At 41.2% G+C, this 20,284-nt stretch overlaps 6 non-coding genes across 6 annotated transcripts; 3 read left to right on the top strand and 3 right to left on the bottom strand.

The window, feature by feature from the left end:
- Positions 1-13,712: 13,712 nt before the first annotated feature.
- On the bottom strand, positions 13,713-13,784 carry Trnae-cuc (transfer RNA glutamic acid (anticodon CUC)). The gene has a single exon. It is a non-coding gene; the product is annotated as a tRNA-Glu (tRNA).
- A 327-nt stretch (positions 13,785-14,111) lies between these two features.
- Positions 14,112-14,183, top strand: Trnae-cuc (transfer RNA glutamic acid (anticodon CUC)). The gene has a single exon. It is a non-coding gene; the product is annotated as a tRNA-Glu (tRNA).
- Positions 14,184-15,154: 971 nt separating this feature from the next.
- Trnae-cuc (transfer RNA glutamic acid (anticodon CUC)) lies at positions 15,155-15,226 on the top strand. Its single transcript has one exon. It is a non-coding gene; the product is annotated as a tRNA-Glu (tRNA).
- Positions 15,227-16,638: 1,412 nt separating this feature from the next.
- Trnae-cuc (transfer RNA glutamic acid (anticodon CUC)) lies at positions 16,639-16,710 on the top strand. The gene has a single exon. It is a non-coding gene; the product is annotated as a tRNA-Glu (tRNA).
- Positions 16,711-17,952: 1,242 nt separating this feature from the next.
- Trnae-cuc (transfer RNA glutamic acid (anticodon CUC)) lies at positions 17,953-18,024 on the bottom strand. The gene has a single exon. It is a non-coding gene; the product is annotated as a tRNA-Glu (tRNA).
- A 1,334-nt stretch (positions 18,025-19,358) lies between these two features.
- Trnae-cuc (transfer RNA glutamic acid (anticodon CUC)) lies at positions 19,359-19,430 on the bottom strand. The gene has a single exon. It is a non-coding gene; the product is annotated as a tRNA-Glu (tRNA).
- Positions 19,431-20,284: the final 854 nt, after the last annotated feature.

Below are 20,284 nucleotides of genomic sequence, written 5' to 3'. Positions count from 1 at the left end.
TGAGATTCAAGCCTTGAACTGTATGTTTTTGGTATCATCATTTATTGAATTTATTAGTTTTGTACAATTATTTACAGTATAATTTACATAAATTGCACCCTCTTTTGATAAGCATTTTGAACGGTTGGTTCAGATTTTTTTTTATATACATTTTGGCTGTCACTGGTCTGGCAGACAATTGTAAGGGAAGTAATTTGCCACTGGTCTGGCAGGCAGTTGTAAGGGAGGTAAGTCACTTGATGTCTTTTGCTTCGAGGGAAATAGGTGGTTATAAGAGTTTTTCATCTTAAGTTATTTTGATATATACTTAGCATACTGGCAGATTTATCAGATAATAAATTCTGATGGTAGGCATGCCTAGTATTACACATTCATACTTGCTGTTCAGATATATTTTGATAAAGGCCAGAGGTGGCACGAAAATTTGTTCCTAAAGTATTCACAAGTTTTTTCAGTTTTTTTTTTTTTCAAGATTATATCATAAAGCTATAGAAAATAACATTTCCTGGTAAAAAAAAAAAAAGTTTTTTTTTTTTGCCGGGGGGGGTTCAAAATGTATGTTTTTATGCTCAATTTGGTGAAAATATTGTGTTTTGCTTCAGCAGTACAAGTCAAAGAAGAATAAAGATAGAGCTTTCAAACCACTTTTAATTTTTGAATATTGTACCCCAGAATAAAGTTACAGAGAGTTTATATATATATATATATATATATATATATATATATATATATATATATATATATATATGTATATCCCCCTTTTTGGGGGGATGTCATTGGTAGGTATAAACAAATTATCAGATTGAGCATGCTACACTTGTCTGTTTTGCAGATTTATGAATTATTCCTTTTGTTAATCAAAAAAGTCTGTTATTGTATAGAATTAACATTTCTGAGTAAAATTTAAAAAAAATAAAAATTAAAAAAAAAAATAAAAAAGGGTAAAGAGTTTGCACAAAAGGAACCAGAGATGAATAAATTTTCATGATGGACCATGCAGCGAAAACCTCAGTTTGAGAAACCGGACCGTAAAGTTTCAGAAACCAGTTTCCAAAGGTAACAGCAGAAAGTCAGGCCCTGGAACACCTGTGTGCTTTCTAGGTGATAATATGAACTGTCTCTAACTGTCACCTCGTTGTCCAGGTCTTCCTGCAGCATGCCAGCTCCATAAACTTCACCCTCAGCATCCTCGTACTACTTGTTAATAGTTGAAACTGCTACTATATTAACCTGTTCAATGAATGAGTAATTTTGGAAATATCCTCAAACCCGCCGCGCCATAGATTTTAACTTTGTTGTTTATGCAGTATTATTGCATTTTGGTTCAGCTTTGCATTTTTCAGCAATATAGGTATGCTTAAACTAAATGAAGCATAGACTACAGTGTGTGGGTATGCACACATATATTCGCACACACACACACATACACACACACACACACACACCAGTTTAAAAATTATTTTTAAATTTTTTTTGCTGCCCTGTCATCTCCACTGTTTCAGCGGCATTGCTCCCACGCCACTCATTCCGAGTCCCCTAAACACAGCCACCCCTGGGTTTGTCTGTCACACTCTCGGTATCGGCAATCTGCAGGGAATTATCAATGTTAGGTCGCCAGGAGGCCACACACCAGAGGAGAGCCTGCACTGCTGCTGAGTCACTTTGGTGGTATTCAGTGGTACCTGTTCTGATTTTACTTAGGACACCACATACGAAGCCCCCTACTAATGACAATAATGGCTTAGGATTGGAGCCAGACTGAGTGAGCGCCCTCCCAGAGTGGAGACCGCCACCATGCCCCTCCAACAACAGAACAGGCCCCCCATGAATCAGCCGACACTGAAGACATTGACAGGACTCAGCACGAAAGTAGAGCGGTATCGAAACAGTTCACCATGAGAGCAGGGCATGAAAGGCCACAGACTTTGGGACTGTTTTGTTTATATTGATGATGATGATGAAGGAGGAGGGTGACAAGGCTGTATCTACACTTTCTGTCATAATGATATCCTGGCATCAACCAGGCCTTAGACATACAGACACTGGCAGTGTGTCAGGTAATTAGAGCAACACACTCAAAGACGCATCCGTGAAGTGGATGATTCTTGACTGTGTGGTCCCAGTTTCCCCATTTAAGCCCATAGCACACTCAACTCTGGGGAGGAGCGGTCCGCGGGCTGAAAAACCCAACTCCGCTGGGATTTGAACTCGCGTCCTCCCAGCTGTCAGTCTGCAATGCTAACCACTGCGCAACGGCGGCTGGTCCACCAGTTTAAAAAAATTTAACATGGATCAGTAATGGAACAATCAATGTTTTCTCCCTGAGGCCTTCAGCAATGCACAGATGATGAAAGCTCATACCATCTTGCTAAAACTATTTGTTTTAATTACTTTGTCAGTGTCGCTTTGTCAGAGGAGGAATTAGCATGTATGTTTCCAAAATAATGTCCTTGAACATGTACCATATTCTGTGGTTTTTCTTTCCGAAGGGGTCCTTGAACATGTATCATATTCCATGGTTTTTGTTTCCGAAGGGGTCCTTGAACATGTACCATATTTCGTGGTTTTTGTTTCCGAAGGGGGTTGGGAGGTGGGGTTGGGGGGTGCTAGGTGACAGTGCAGGTAGAGAGAAATAGCAGACAGACTGCCATCAGTGCTTAATCATGTAGATCCTTTGCAGGCACAGAGGGATAATTTCTTTGAGGTGATTTTAAGTTTGTGTTGTTGTCATTACTTTTTCCTTTCTGTCTGTCTTTTATTTATTCATATTTTATTCATTTATTTTATAATTAACTTATTTTTCATTAGATTTTAGTCGCAGTTCAGCTTTGCTCACAGTGTCTGTTTTATTTTATATTGTACATGTGTAGGTTAGTTTCATGTATATTGCCAAGGCATTGGTTTTAGTTAATGTTCTGGAGCACTTACGCTCGTAACTTTTCATTTTGAACTGTTGTTTTGTCTGCTTTGGATGGATCAGTTCTGTGAATTATGACTTAATTATGTTGATGAATATTCTCACATTTTGCATGTCCTTTTATTTAGAATTGTACAGAATAATCGTATTTATGTCTGTGTCACATAAATAAATGTGTGTATGACTATGAAGCAATGATACTGCTGGATTGTGAGAAAGGAAAAGCTCTTGGTGATTGGTAACTGTGTAATGTGTTGAAATCAGAGAGAGCTTCAATGGGAATCGACTTGTCACTGTTGGTCAGAAATTATTTGCAGCATTTTTATTTTTCAATAGATCAGAAATAAAGTGCCCAGCATAGTAGATTTTGTTGCCATCAAGACAGATCATCCATTGAAGCACGATGTTGAGTGAAACCAGAACGAATGAAACAGGTGGAGGTGACCTGCACATTGACCAATAAACAAATCATTCATAAAATATATATGCTTGTTTTTGTTGTAGTTGTGCCATTGGTGTGCATGCCAGTCTTTGATTTTCTAAACCTTTTTTTCTGTTACATGGTATTTGTTGATCTTAGGACAGCACTGTGTGTTTCATTATCAAATACAAATTTCTCTGACTTCAAAAGTCCTTGGGTTCTTCTGATGTGAGGCCTCCTGGCGACCTGACGTAAGTTTCTCCCTGTGGACTGCTGATAAGGTACAGGGGCAGACAAGTTGGGGTGTGACTGTGTATGTGGAACTTGCTTGTGGAATAGCCCAGCAATTAGAATTGAAGTAAATGTTTGGACTTAGAGACGAAGTTGTATCTACCACCCAGCGATTAGTGTTGATTATTTAAAGTGAGTGTTTACGCTTGCAGATGAAGTTATATAATTACTGTTAAACAAAATAATTATAATTCAACTCTACCTTCTTCTTCTTCTGCGTTGACTCGTATGCACACGAGTGGGCTTTTAAGTGCATGACCGTTTTTACCCCGCCATGTAGGCAGCCATACGCCGTTTTCGGGGGTGTGCATGCTGGGTATGTTCTTGTTTCCATAACCCACCGAACGCTGACATGGATTACAGGATCTTTAACGTGCGTATTTGATCTTCTGCTTGCATATACACACGAAGGGGGTTCAGGCACTAGCAGGTCTGCACATATGTTGACCTGGGAGATTGTAAAAATCTCCACCCTTTACCCACCAGGCGCCGTCACCGTGATTCGAACCCGGGACCCTCAGATTGACAGTCCAACGCTTTAACCACTCGGCTATTGCGCCCGTCAACTCTACCTAATTTATGCAAATCACTGAAGGCAGCAGAAGATTGTGCAGATGTTTTTACAGATGCTTAGCTCATACAGACAGAAACAAACATTACTATAACTGTAATCTGACGTCCTATCTTTGGTTCTTTGACTTTTTTCACAACTGTCAGTTCAAAGACATGCAGAAAGTTCTCAAAGTGTACTAGTATGATTAAAAAATATATATAAATGATACTAGGAAAGATTAAATGTGAGCAAAATGATGAGAAAAACAACACCTACACCATCAAACAATTACAATAACTGCTCTAAATCTTTTCAAGTGTGCCAGAAAACATCTGTAATTATGACAAATATTGGATGGTATTTTACAAATGTCAAAACTGCTTTAAGAAAACTCTGAAAATAATTAGGTAATGATGCTTTTAATCTCTGGTACTCCTGTTTTGTGACAATGATAGACTTATGCTCTGTCTGTGTGCATTTAATTCATTCATGATTGCTTCAACTTTACGTTTTTCCACTATTGAGTGATATTAGTTAATCCCGTCTTTATTCGGACAGTAAGGAAGCTGCGTCAGGGATTAATGAATGAATGAATGAATGAAATGGGTACTTATATAGCGCCTATCTACGGTCGGAGACCAAGCTCTAAGCGCTTTACGAAGTCGGGGTAATTTGCACAACAGACTGCCTACCTTGGTAGAGTCGACTGACGGCTGCCATTGGGCACTCATCATTCGTTTCCTGTGTCATTCAATCAGATTCAAGGCACGTATATACACACTGATGATTGACCGTTTTGTTTATTTACATCGCCATGAAGGCAGCCACACTCCGTTTTCGGGGGTGTGCATTCTGGGTATGTTCTTGTTTCCACAACCCACTGGACGCTGACATGGATTACAGGATCTTTAACATGCGTATTTGATCTTCTGCGTGCGTATACACACGAAGGGGGCTCGGGCACAAGCAGGTATACACACGTATACCTAGGAGATAGGAAAAATCACCCACCAGGCGTCGTTACCGAGATTCGAATCCAGGACCCTCAGACTGAAAGTCTTGAAACGCTTTAACCACTCGGCTATTGCGCCCGTCAATTAACATAGCATTTATTTCACAACTGAAAATGATGACACCTGCACCGCGACTCGCATGCATGAAGGATTATTTCGGGGGCTGAACTGAAGAAATGGAGTGCTTTTCGTGCAGCCGTTCACTTCACGCATTCGGGGAATTCTTCTCGTGCCGTCTCTGCCACAGGATGGGGGGCGAGTGGTGTCCATTCAACGGGTCCTCAACCTTGGCCTTTCGCATTCCTCACCTGTAAGAGCTGAAGGACCGTGTAGTGGGGGAGTGGTTGAAAGGATATGGAAGGTGGGGGGAAGGGGTAGCAGGTGTAGGAGTTGCTGTGGGGAGGAAGGGGGGGAGGGGTGGGGGAATAGAGGAGGGTGGTAGTGGGGGTGTGGTGTGGGGGCAGACTGACCAAAGGTCAGCAGGAATGTTTAGCACTGTCGGCACGCCCAACAGGGATCGATCTTGGTTGCTGTTCTGTTTGTGACCACATACTTGTTGACTCACTTGTGTAAACAAAGTGAGTCTATGTTTTAACCCGGTGTTCGGTTGTCTGTGTGTGTGTGTGTGTGTGTGTGTGTGTGTCTGTGGTAAACTTTAACATTGACATTTTCTCTGCAAATACTTTGTCAGTTGACACCAAATTAGGCATAAAAATAGGAAAATTCAGTTCTTTTTAGTCATCTTGTTTAAAACAATATTGCACCTCTGGGATGGGCACAAAAAAAAAAAAAAAATGAAGCCTAATTATATGCAAACTGCATTTACTGTTATATTTATATTTTTTGTATTATCTAAACTTGGCACTTTGATCTGATATTCTGACACAACAACAAAAGCAGTCATTATTATCATTTTTTGTTCAAACAGGAACTTCTTTTGCTAAGCATGGAAGTTTTATTTATTTTGCAAACGTTTTGGTGCAGATAGTAAAAAAGGGAAATTACTGTTGTCACAACCCGTAAGGGGTTGCCCATGAACCCCCACCCCTTCCCAGACTAGCTAACGTCCCGACAACACAAACACAGAGACACAGAAGAGTTCAGCTCGTTGCTTTACTGAGGTGATGCAAAAAATACATAAATACCCGCCACAAAACAAGGCATTACAACCAAAAAATAACCTTTGTCTAAACACAGCACAATTCTACAAGTTACAGTCAACTGCAGCAGTGCTGCTCAACCCCGCTGCCAGAGTTCAAACTCGTGCTGACAGCTGAAAACGGACAAAACTTGTAGCTTGATGGCTGCAGCTGGTCGGCAAGAGGGACAGTGGGAAGGTGGGAAAGGGGTAGATGGAAGTATGGAGTGGGAGTGGGAACGGGAACGGGAGTGAGTAAGTTTCCAGGCTTGTGTTCTGGGGACCCGTCGAAGGCAGCGGCACGAAGGGGAAGAAACACCGGAAAACCTGTAACACCCCATCGGCTCTGTAGACTGTTTGGTTGTTTTTTAAACCAGTTGTAAAAGAGTATACTCCACCCCCCCTTGTCTTCCTTAAGCAATATACATTGCGCTAAACAAGGCAATAATATTCAAGTTCCAATGATACTAGTTCTGAATAATTGAAACGGCACCAGTCAGGCTATATCACATTTCCAAAAACAAATTTGAAACAATCTGAGCTGAATATTATTATGGCAAAAATGTTACACCTAAACACAACAAATTTACTAATTCCCCCCTATATTTAGAAGTAAAAGAATACTGTATTTAAAAGATATCCACTAAAAAAAAACATCACACTAACCTTACAAGCAACCTAAACCTCACTCGTAATCACAAGTCACATCACTAAATGTTACGACAAACACAGACTCCCTCACCTGTCACCAGGCACGTCACTGGCCCAGAGTGAAACAGACTAATACAGAAGAAGGGGTGACAAAGGGAAACGCCCCCACTACTTCACCGACGGCGCCCTACAGCACGCACGCTGGAACGGCGACCCGTCTCTCTGCAAAGCTTGGCCTCAACAGCCCAGAGCAATCTCTCTCTCCTAACCAGATTGACTCCTGAACTCGCTCAGAGTTAAAAAAAAAACAACAAAAAACAAAAAAAAACAACGTTCAGGAGAAGGGACATGCCACATGTGCAAAAGCACGAAGGAGAGAGGGAGGTGAAGGAGAGGGATGGAAAGAGGGGGAGAAGGGAGAGAGAGAGAGAGGGGGGAAAGAAGGGAGAGAGAAAGGGGGAAAAGGGAAGGGGGAAAAAATGTAGACAGGCATGCACGCAGATCGCCAACGAGCCGTGACATCTGTAATTAATGCTAGGGGACTTAATTTGCTTTAAACTGATCTTTCTCTTCTTAAACATTACATTTTTTTTCTTCTCTTTTCTTTTTTCTTCTCCCAAGCTTATCCATCATATTTAATACAGAGCACTTTTCAACCATTTTTAAAATCTCTTTTTTTCCCCTCCTAATGATTCCTTTACAGGACAAAGCGTGAAGCACAAGTGAGTCTTGAAGGCTTTGCCTCTTGTTTTGTTTGTTTGTTGTTGTTGAACGTTTGTTTTTGACTGTCATGGTTGTCATTGATGTTTTGCTGTAGTTAGTTTGCATTGTCGCCTTTTTTTTCTTTCTTTTTCTTTCTTTCTTTCTTTTTTCCCCTTCTTCATTCGTTGTTTTGTGTTGTTCTTTTTCATCCAGTTGCTGCTGTTACGTTGTCTTCGTTGGTGATGGAGTTGACAGTGTCGTTGGTTCGTATTTTAATACGAGAGAGACAAGGAAGGTGGAGATTCCGATTCCGATGGTTTATTCATTTAAGGCCACAGTTCCAAAAAAAAAAGAGTGTGAGAACTGCGAACTACAGAAGATGTGTCTAAGTGTTTTAGGATTTGCACAACCAAGGCATATCCTGGACAAGATAATTACACTGTCTCTTGGGACGATTGGGAGCAAGTATAAAAAAAAAGAAAGAAAAAAAAAAAAGAAGAAGGAAGACTGGATATAATTTGGTAGTGCATCTTCTCTCTCTCTCTCTCTCTCTCTCTCTCTCTCTCTCTCTCTCTCTCTCTCCCTCTCTCTCTCTCTCTCTCCCCCCCTCCCTCCCCTCCTTTTTTCTGTTTTCTAACTTTCTTCGATTTATTTGTTTCGCGTGTTTTTAGTTCTGCAATAAAACCAGGCGTATTGAATATTGCTGTAAGTTCCATACAAAATAAAAACCGACCTACTTATGCAAACTACATATCAATTTTCAGCTAGTTCCTCACAAAAGCAAAAGCTAATGTTAGACATGAAAGAAAGGTGAAAATGAAAGAATATGATGATAAATAATATAATAATACAATACAATACAATACAATACAATACAATATAATACAAGAATAAAAAAAAATCAAAATCGAACAACAAAAACTTAGAATAGAATAGAATATGTCTTTATTACCAAGTGTACCGGGGTCACAAGGAATATTGGGGGGGATAGTACATAACAAGATACGAACATAATCGAAAATCATACACAAACACAGATACAGTAGAAATTAGGATACATTCAAATGCATATCAATATAAAAACTTGTGCCTATTCACACATGCACGCACTGCACTCTCTCTCTCTCTCTCTCTCTCTCTCTCTCTCTCTCTCACACACACACACACACACACACACACACACACACACACACGTTTGAACAGAAACTGCATATTACATGCAGATGGGGTTGATAACAAGATCTTCATGTAGACTTACAAGCAAAAAACGTAACGAGAAAGGAACAAAAAATCTTTGTATCAAATCAGTATTACCACCATGAATCGTCGGTACACGAACAAACGTTCACCTCAGGTAAAGATGAATGAAAGACTGACAGAATGAAAGGGGTAGAGGGACGGGAGGGGGGGGGGGGAGAGAGAAAGAGGGAGAGGCAAAGAGAGGAAGAGTGAGAGAGGGGGGAGAGGGGGGGGGGGAGGGGGTAAAGAGACGAAGAGAGAGAGTTCCGAAAAGCACCCTTCACCTCCACTGACAACAAAAGGCCTGCATTCCATGTCCGCGGGGAGGCTTTGGAACGGGTGCATTGTGCTGAGTCTGCCTCTGCAGCAGAGGAGGGTGAATTGAAAGCCGGGTACAGTAGTTCGGGTGAAATCCGCGGGTGCCCTCGTGGCTGGGTGGGTGGCCTTTCCGCGTTGCCTTTGCCCCCTTCCCCCCACCCCCTCCTTCCGTTTTTCCCAGTGTGAATGGTTGAGGTGGGCAGCTCTCTGTCTCTGCTTCTCAGTCTGTGTGTCTGCCTGTCTCTCTCTCATTTATTTATTAAGCTCATGAAGATTATTACTCAAATGCAGACACTGTATTGTCGAAAATTGCTTGCCACGTTCATTGCTTGCCACGTTCATGAGGGGCAATGGCCTTGTAACGAATAAACCATCCATTCATCTGTCTCTATCTGTCTCTCTCTCTGTCTCTGTCTGTCTGTGTCTGTCTGTCTGTCTGTCTCTGTCTGTCTGTCTGTCTCTCTCTGTCTGTATCTGTCTGTCTCTGTCTCTGTCTGTCTGTCTCTGTCTCTGTCTGTCTGTCTCTGTCTGTCTGTCTGTCTCTGTCTGTGTCTCTGTCTGTCTCTGTCTCTGTCTGTCTGTCTGTCTGTGTCTCTGTCTGTCTGTCTGTCTCTGTCTCTCTGTCTCTCTCTGTCTCTCTGTCTCTGTCTCTCTCTCTCTCCGCGTCAGAACAAGGACCTAGAAGAAAAGCACACAGAAGATAACTTATAGTTTGACGACTCATAACTCAAGCTGAACATTGTTTCAATATTAATAACTTTGTAAAGACAGCAAATGTCTGATTGTAACTCTACAATTAGAACAATGGGCCCATTATTGTTTGAACTTATTCCTAAACGATTTAACAGATTGTTTTGATGAATTTTAGGATTATGCTTTGTACTTGATACCTTAGTGTTATATTTACTGTTAGTTATTAGTTGTTTTCAATGTTTGTTTTGTTCTTTATTTGTAATCCTCCATACCCCCAAAAGGTGATAGGATATTGAATCTTGAATCTTCGATTTTTTGTTTTTAATTTAGTGGGAAAGCCGCTTGTGCTTTTTAACTGGTTTGGTTTGCTGTGACTCTATTGTGTTGGTTTCTATTCTATACGTTGTATGCTAAATTTTACTGACATGCTGATAATCTGCATGTGTCACAGACCTGACCGACGTACATTCCAGGCTTAATTTACGAGATTGGTTTGACTCGATGGAAAATCATTTCCAGATTCCAGTATATGCTCTTGTCCTGATTCATTATCCACTGTTCATGTTCATTCGTTTTCGATGCTCTGTTCTAAAGTATTTATGTGAATAATCTCGGCACCATTCAGAGGCAGAATCTCTCAAAAGATATAATAAGGTAGACATGAAAATTTGCAAGCTCAGATGTAATTTTTTGTTCTGGTGATATCACTGTAGTTTTGTAGATAGTTGGATGTTCGGCTACCTTGTGTGTGTGTGTGTGTGTGTGTGTGTGTGTGTGTGTGTGTGTGTGTGTGTGTGTGTGTAGTGTGTAGTGTGTGTGTTATGTGTGTGTGTGTGTGTGTGTGTGTGTGTTAATGTGTGTGTTATGTGTGTGTGTGTGTGTGTGTGTGTGTTAGTGTGTGTGTCATGTGTGTTAATGTGTGTGCGTATGTGTGTGTGTGTGTGTGTGTGTGTGTGTGTGTGTGTGTGTGTTAGTGTGTGTGTGTGTGTGTGTGTGTGTGTGTGTGTGTGTGTGTGTGTGTGTTGTTGTTGTTGTTGTTGTTTGTTTGTTTGTCTAATACCACTGAGAATCAAACAGATGTTATGAAATGTGATACAAGAATGGCCGCTCACGCACACCACGTGACCATCTCGCCATATATACCACTACCACCTGATAAACATTAATAAGCACTGACTTTTTTTTAAACACCTGGCTTTGGGCAACAGTGGAAAGGTAAAAAAAAAAAAAAAAGTTTAAAAAAATTTAAAAATAAAATATTCTGCAATTGGTTTATGTGGCTAAATGTGTGCACGGCGCAATGTACGTGTCACGTGCAGTCATCTCGGTCTTTGCATCATCAGAAACCGTGCATGCATGATGTTGTACAATTAACTGATCTGCTGAATAAAATCATTCGCTGTTGGCTAGGTAATGACGGGCGCAATAGCCACCAGGTGGTCCGGCACAGCGGTGGACTTTCAATCTGGGGGTCCTGGGTTCGATCCCAGTACTTACGCCTGGTAGGGTCGCGGTCTTGATCCCTCGATCATATATAAATGTCCGGAAGATCAAAGAGGCACGTGACGTTAAACATCCCGCACTCCATGTCAACGTTCGATAGGTTACGGAAATACGAACACACCCAGCATACCCACCCACACCCCCATCCCGGCGAAAACATTGTCAAGTTCCGAGATTTTCACACGGAAGTCTGATATGTCTTTTTCTTCGTTCTTGTAAGATTCTTTTTATCATGATCAGAAGTAAGACAACACCGAATTTATTACAAGTTTCAGAGGACTAAATTGCGTTCAGATGACGCAGCACAACTGCAATTATTGTTCGTTTACCGTCGTTACTTTATTTCTTTATTGCCGGTACGGTGCGCACGAGGTCAGAGAGAGAGAGAGAGAGGGGGAGAGAGAGAGAGAGGGGGGGGGGAGAGAGAGAGAGGGGGTGGGGGGGGGGGGAACTGCCAATGTTTATTCAGATTAGGCCATAGTCCCTGTCTAAAGGGGGGGATTACGTAATCGTAAACAAATAGTATTTGTCATCTGAGCGCGTCTTATCAACTTGAAATATTTATTTTAATAACCAAACAGTCGTACAAACGAAACACAAGAATACATCTAACTGTACTAATATACATCAGTCTCAGTGCTTTGTAAACAAAGAAACCCATGTTATTTCTTTATGTTTTCATTTCTAGATGCCTTAAGTAAACTGGATCTAAAATGACATGGATTTTGATAGTGCGTAAGTTCAATCAGTTTTGTCCACAGAATTTAATCATGTAGAACAGGGCAACAAAACAAAAACAAAAAACAAAACAAAAACAAAAACAAACTAATACAGATTTCATTTTCTTAAGCTGCATTACATAAACGACATGAAATATTAAAAGAACTTTTACCCTTGTATCTGAAACTGACGATGACAGGCAATATCGGACACACGCACTTCTAACATATCGGTTCATACCATTTAGAATATAAGGTTCCACGTTATTACAAGTCTTAACTCTCTCCATTCGAGCGGCGAAAGAGACGACGTTAACAGCGTTTCACCCCAATTACCATCATCAAAATATTGCAAACGGAAGGCTCTTATACTGAAAAGGTGAATGTTGACAAAGAATAACACAATTCTGACGACGGAAGCTGAAGGTTGGGTCATTCAGACACCCACTGGACATCCGAGGGGTCTGTGTAGAGGAGAAGAGAGGACTGGCCGTACTGAGTGAGTTAAACATCCTATATACTAAAAACCTACCACTAGTCTGGACTGAGTTTAAGATCTGTGGTTTCGATGCCCAGCTTCGTAGAAGTCTTGTCGCAGAGCTCCACGTAGCTCAGGTTTTGCTCAGATGTTTTGGAAATTGAATTTGCATTACTTATTTCAGTTAGTTTTCGAATGAGAGGTTTCATAATTTCAGTTGATATAATCGTTTTCTGTTGTGAAACAATTTTCTTTCCGACAATAAAAGACAGCCAAGAACTCCGTCAAAATAGACAATTTTTTTTACTGTGAGAAGTTCAATTGGTCTTGTTCAACTTTGTAATCGTACAACATACTTACTCTATTTTCTTACATGCCGTCTGTTTTATTTCACACACACACACACACACACACACACACACACACACACACACACACACACACACACACACACACACACACACACACACACACACACACACACACACACGCGCGCGCGCGCGCGCGCGCGCGTTAGTTTTTCATTAGAAATATGTTAAATTGTTATTTTATTTTATTTTATTTTATTTTTTTAACAAAACTTAAATCAATCATTTTCTATATGTAACACACACACACACACACTTACTCGCATGCGTACTCAGTAATCCCCCCCCGCCCGCCCCCCCGTCCCCCCTCCATCCACTCGATTTTTTTCCTACCCTCGTCTAATATCACTTACTTGCGAAGTGTGAGAAAGGTGTGTGTACTGACTGCAGCTTGTATGAGTGCACGAAGCTCTCCACACGTTCCCTAGGACACCGCGTCAAATAACAATTGTATGAGTCTTTCAAAAAAAGAAAAAAAATTTTTTTTTCGAATATCATGGGATGCAATGGATGTTTCGTTTTATTACTTTTTTTTTGTCTTTAATCAATCAACGATTACGTAAATTAAAAAAGACCCACCTAATTATACGAAACAAAACAAAGCGTCTTCCCACCAATTTACACTGAGAGAAACATTTTCAACCCAAAATTATACTAACAGTAAGAAAGACCATGTAAAAAAGAAAGAAAGAAAAAAGAAAAAAAGTCTTCCCAAGCGGGGAATCGAACCCCGGCCGTCGCGGTGAGAGCGCGAAATCCTAACCACTAGACCACTTGGGAACTACAAAAATGGTGAAAGTAGTGTGTTCTGTAGGACTGCTGTCAGAGTACACACTCCCCAAGCCGGCTGTGCAGGTAAAAACAAGTCTTTGTGAACGGTGTGTGGGGAAGAATCACAGTCTTATAAATAGAAATTCTATTAATAAATTAGAGCAAAGAATACACATTTGAATCAATCAAGCAATCAATCATTTGTAATATGATAGGTAAAATAATAAATCAAAATAAGATAAGCCAGACTGATTCAGAAATGACACAGTGGTGCCAGAGAACACCCCACTCAGCAGGCCTACGATGCAACACACCTTCAGCACTGCTTCATGTAAGTCCCAAGTGGTCTAGTGGTTAGGATTTCGCGCTCTCACCGCGACGGCCGGGGTTCGATTCCCCGCTTGGGAAGGTTTTTTTTTTCTTTTCTTTTTTTTTCTAAATGGAAGATACGGGAGGTGTTGCTACGGTGATAATATCATTAATACCATGATTGTTATTATCATCATCGTTTTATCATCACCATTTAGATATACTTGTACAATTGTTATTTCACTTCCACAGCCTATACTGTATGGGGGACTGTGTTGATGGAACAAACTACAGTCATGCTTGCTACAGGCAACTTGTGCGTTCACCTTCCCAATCGCTTGCGAATCCCAGCTGAGTGGTCTACTGGTTAGGATTTCGTACTCTCACGGCCAGGGTTCGATTCCCCCCTTGGGAAGGGTTTTTTTTTCCCTTTCGAACATTCATTTCATCTTTTAAATGAGAAACACGGTGGTGATGTATCATTATTCTCACTATTTATTCTTTTTCTCAGTGTTGATATTATCATATCACCATCACTTGTTCTTATGTTATTGCATGAGTATCATAAGGTCATGGATAGATACATATCCATGATAAGGTGTATGTGGAAATGTGTTGAGCTACACCTTATGCAGGCTACAGTCAGTACACACACCTTTCATGCACTAAGCTTGCAAGTCCCAAAGTGGTCCAGTGGTTAGGATTTCGCACTGTCAACGCGACGGCCGGGGTAGCTACGATGATAGAAATAAATAAATAAATAAATAATAATCCACCCCTGTTCCCGCCGCGCAACTGACGTGGCTGACTCCTCCATTCATTCGCGACATATAACCTACCACCTTATATTTTTACTTACGGCTCAGCTACATATATAAGGAGAAAGCGTGAAAGAGCCGGGCACAATACATAGAGAGAGGAGAGGAGGGGGTGGGGGGGGGGGGGGGGGAGCAGGTACAGACAGAAGGAGGCCGAAGCCAAGCTGGTACAGATATCACACAGTTGTGCCAGAGAAAAACTCGCTCAGCTGGCTTACGATTCTATACACCGTCAACACTGCTTTGTTTAAGTCCCAAGTGGTCTAGTGGTTAGGATTTCGCGCTCTCACCGCGACGGCCGGGGTTCGATTCCCCGCTTGGGAAGGGTTTTTTTTTTTTTCTCCAATAATCATTTATGTAAAAGTAATGTTTATTTCCTTGATTCCCCCCGCACCCAATATAGTAAGCAAAGGAAAGGAGAATGAAGCAGTAGCAGTGATGAGGGGACAAAGAGTCTTTTTTTTTTTTGGTATGTGTGTTCGTTTGGCTGAATCATATCTAGTTATTACCCTTTCACCATCATCGTCGTTATCAGTCATTACTATCACTGTTATCATCATCATCATAATTATTATCATCACCACAGATCACAATAATGTGTTACCAAAAAATACGTTGCAATTAATTTGATAGTAATAGCAGTCAGTAGTATATCATTGCCACCGTGAGTAGACTAAACTACTATCATCATTTCACTCGTAGTCGAGTATCGGGACACACTATGACAGGGGAGCGAAATCTCACCTTCAGCCAGACTGCAGTCACAACACTCAAAATATTAATATTTGTATTTCTTTTTATCACAACAGATTTCTCTGTGTGAAATTTGAGGTGCGCGGCTCTCCCCGGCCAGGGAAAAAGCGTCGCTACGCTACAGCGCCACCCTTTTTTTTTTTTTTTTTTTTTCCTGTGTGCAGTTTTTTTTATTTGTTTTTTCTATCAAAGTGGATTTTTCTACAATTTCTTTTTTCCAGGAACAACCTTTTGTTGCCGTGGGTTCTTTTACGTGCGCTAAGTGCATGTTAGCACACGAGACCTCGGTTTATCGTCTCAGTCCGAATGACTAGCGCCCAGACCACACATCAAGGTCCAGTGGAGGGGGAGAAAATATCCGCAGCCGCTGAGCCGTGATTGCGAACCAGCGCGCCCAGATTCTCTCGCTTCCTAGACGGACGCGTTACCTCTAGGCCATCACTGCACTGCTGATCCCCCCACCCCCTCTCAAAAAAACACCCCCCCAAAAAAACAACAACAAACAAAAAAAACCCCCAACAAAACAACAACAAAAAAACGTATGATAATGATAGATAAATAAATAAATGAATAAATAAATAAATGATAAAACCCACCCCTGTCCCCGCACCACTGACTGACTCCTTCTCCACTCATTCGCGACATAGCCTACCACCTTTTTCTTTTATTTACGGCTCAGCTACATAACGAGAAAGCGTGAAAGAGCCGGGCACAATATCTAGAGAGAGGGGGGGGGGGGGGGGGGGGGGGGGGGGGGGAGACAGACAGGCAGGAGGAAGTGAGGCTGGTACAGTTTCAGTTTCAGTAGCTCAAGGAGGCGTCATTGTGTTCGGACAAAACCATATACGCTACACCACCCAGCGTAACCCAACGCGCTTAGTCAGGCCTTGGCTGGTACAGAAATCACACAGCAGTGCCAGAGAATAACTCAGTCGCTCAGCTGACTTACGATTCTATACACCGTCAACACTGCTTTGCTTAAGTCCCAAGTGGTCTAGTGGTTAGGATTTCGCGCTCTCACCGCGACGGCCGGGGTTCGATTCCCCGCTTGGGAATTTTTTTCTTTCTTTTTTCCCCAATCATCATTTATGTTAAGGTAATGTTTATTTCCTTGATTTTCTCCCCCATATAGTATGCAACAAGCAGGGAGATTGAAGCAGTAGCGGTGTTATGTGGATAAAGAGTTTTTCTTTTTTGTATGTGTGTTCGTTCTAGTTATCACCCTATCACAATCATAATGAACGTCGTTATCATTATTATCACTATCATCATTATCACCACAGTCGCATCACAATGTGTTACCGAGTAACGTTGCAATTAACTTAGTTTGATAGTAGTAGCATATCACTGCCACTTGATTAGACTACCACAATCATCATTTCAGTCGGGTCATAGACACTAATATCTCAATTCTAGTGTCTATGGTCGAGTTTCGGGACACACGGTGACAGGGGAGCGAAATTTCATCTTCATCCAGACCGGCCGCGCACTCAAAGTGTTACAATGCTGATGAAACTCCGAGGTCTGAGTGGTCGAGTGGTTGGAAGTTATATATATTTTTTTTATCTCACCGTGTCGGCCGGGATTCGATTGCCCGGTTGTACTGGGAAAAGTTTTACTTTGTTGTTGTTGTTGTTGTTGTTGTTGTTAGAGTTTTATCAGCCATGTGTGATAAGGATGTTTTTATTTCATTGACAATTTAAACTGAAGGAGAAAAGGGAGGGGAAAAAGGATGATTGGAGGAAGACGGAAGAGGTGCACAGCAGGTCCTGATGTGTGTGTGTGTGTGTGTGTGTGTGTGTGTGTGTGTGTGTGTGTGTGTGTGTGTGTGAGATCATAAAAAACAACAACAATAATAACGACAGGCGATTTAACATGATTCGAAAGACTGCTTACCCACCTGTTTGTTTGTTATTGTTTGGTTTGTTTCTTTGTTTCGTTTATTTGTTTTTTTGGTGTGTTTTTTTTTAAAACTTTCTTTCAGTTCCTTTCTTCTAGTAGGTGATCTTGATGAACAGTTGAGAAGAACACAATTATAATTATCATAGTTATTATCGTTTTTGTATTGCTACTACTTGCTAGTACTATCGTTATTTCACACCTTTTTTTTAATTCAAGATTATTACACGGTGCATTGCATTGGGGGGAGTTTCTTTTCAGCTTATGATCAGATATAATGGAACAGCTCTAGTAAGATCTTTTTTTAATTTGTAAAAATAAACAAATCAATAAAAAAAAATAATACAAACACAAAAAAAATAATAATAAAATAAAATAACGCAGCATACAAAAAAGACTTCCCAAGCGGGGAATCGAACCCCGGCCGTCGCGGTGAGAGCGCGAAATCCTAACCACTAGACCATTTGGGACTCTGCAACCTAGCCGGATTATATGAAAAAAAGCCTGTGCACGAGAGCACGCATGCAGAGCGTTCGAGCTGAACATAAACCTGCTCAGTGATGCAGAGAGAGAGAGAGAGAGAGAGAGAGAGAGAGATCGTGAGGAGGGTGGTTTTTTTTTCTTTTTCTTTTTTTAAAACAAAGAAACACTATTTTCAGATTAGTGGCAGAGCCTGGAGTCTCAAGGAGGGAGGGAGAAGGAGAGTGAGGGTGTGGACGGAGCCCAGAGAGAGAGAGAGAGAGAGAGAGAGAGAGAGAGAGAGAGAGAGAGAGAGAGAGAGAGAGAGAGAGAGGATAGAAAGATTGTAGATGGACATAAAAATAATAAAAACAGAAATTAAAAAAAAGAAAGAAAGAAAAAAAAAGATAATCATAATAGAGCATGGGAGCATTAGATTTTGTGTGCCTTAATCCAATAGATGAAGTGATTTATTCATTTAGTATTTTATCATAAGAATAATTTTCTGACTATTCTACATATGACGAAATGGCCGGTCTTCATCTGGGACTTATTTGTTCTTAAACTTGCATAGTTGTGGCCCTGGATGTGTGTGTGTGTGTGTGTGTGTGTGTGTGTGTGTGTGTGTGTGTGTGTGTGTGTGTGTGTGTGTGTGTGTGTGCCGTGTGTGTGCGGTGTGTGTCAGGGTGTGTGTGTGTGTGTGTGTGTGTGTGTGTGTGTGTGTGTGTGTGAGTCAGTGCAGTACATGTATATCAGTTTGTCACGTGCGGCGCGCGCTAGTGTGTATGTGTGTGTTTGACTGAGTCACGGTGTGTGTGACCGTGTCAGTGTGAGTGTGTATTTTTTAAAGGTTCCTTGCCAGCCTGTTTTGTGAGTTACTGATTGCGCGCGCGCGCGCGCGTGTGTGTGTGTGTGTGTGTTTGATGTTTATTGTAAAGCGCTTTGAGCTCTCTTTAAGGGAGAAAAGCGCTCACGGTGACAAATGTCCATTATTATTATTATTATGATTAAACTGAAACATGAGTGATTCAAGTTAAACTCGGTGAAACATGAGTAATCATCAAGCGTTTCACCCGACAAGAAAGCCGGTTAAAAAGAAAGATAAACGGGGAGTGGAGCAGCAAATTCACCTATATAGATTTTTTATTTTTTTTAAGCACATCAGTTGCTATAATTTTCTCCTTCATTAATAAAATACTTTTTGCATTATACATTTTTTTTTTAACCCGGAAGAACGATCAGAGAGTTAGAACAACAGAAACTCAAACAGATGTGGAAAAAAGTGAAAAAAAACCCCCAAAAAACAACAACAAACACCCCCCCCCCCAAAAAAAAAAAAAAAGACTTCCCAAGCGGGGAATCGAATCCCGGCCGTCGCGGTGAGAGCGCGAAATCCTAACCACTAGACCACTTGGGACTGTTCCAAATGGGAGGATTATTTGTAGAAAGGCGCGTGCGCCGAGAGCACGTGTGCACACAGCGAGAGAGAGAGAGAGAGAGAGAGAGAGAGAATGAATGAATGAATGAATCTTTATTTTCCAACGGTGAAGATATTAGCACTTTGGCCGACTTACACATCTGCCGTTGTTCTAAGAGACACACAAACATGTACGCATATAAATGTAGTTATACTGAATACTTAATACATGTATAATGTACGAGTATAACACAGCGTCAAACTGAGAGACACAACATCGCTCACATCTGTACGGAACGGTAGCGAGTAACACACACACGCACGCAGGGAGGAAGAGAGAGAGAGAGAGAGGAAGGGGGGGGGGAGGTCAGGTGGAGAGTGGGTTGGTGAAGTGAACAGGTCCCCGGGCCCAGGGAGCACTGATCTCTGGACTTCATATTTTTGTTAACAAATAAACAAACACTATTCTTATACCAGTGGCAGGGTGTCTCTGGGATCATGGACTAGAGGAAGAAACACAGTGAGGCTGTTGGGGCCAGTGAGAGAGAGAGGGAAGAGAAAGATTGTAGGTGGATACTGATAGATAGATAGATAGATAGATAGATAGTGAGAGAGAGAGAGAGAGAGAGAGAGAGAGACAGAGACAGAGACAGAGACAGAGACAGAGGTGCGCTTAGAGTTGATTTCATCAAGATTTTGCGCCTTATAAATACCATAATAATTATTGTTATTATCATTATTATTAATCGACTAAAAATGTTAAAAAGAATGGCATGTAGGCAGCCATATTCCGTTTTCGGGGGTGTGCATGCTGGGTATGTTCTTGTTTCCATAATCCACCGAACGCTGATATG

This window comes from Babylonia areolata, chromosome 10 (assembly GCF_041734735.1).
Source record: "Babylonia areolata isolate BAREFJ2019XMU chromosome 10, ASM4173473v1, whole genome shotgun sequence".
Taxonomy (NCBI): Eukaryota; Metazoa; Mollusca; class Gastropoda; order Neogastropoda; family Buccinidae; genus Babylonia; species Babylonia areolata.
This window is presented reverse-complemented; position numbering and strand designations above follow the sequence as displayed.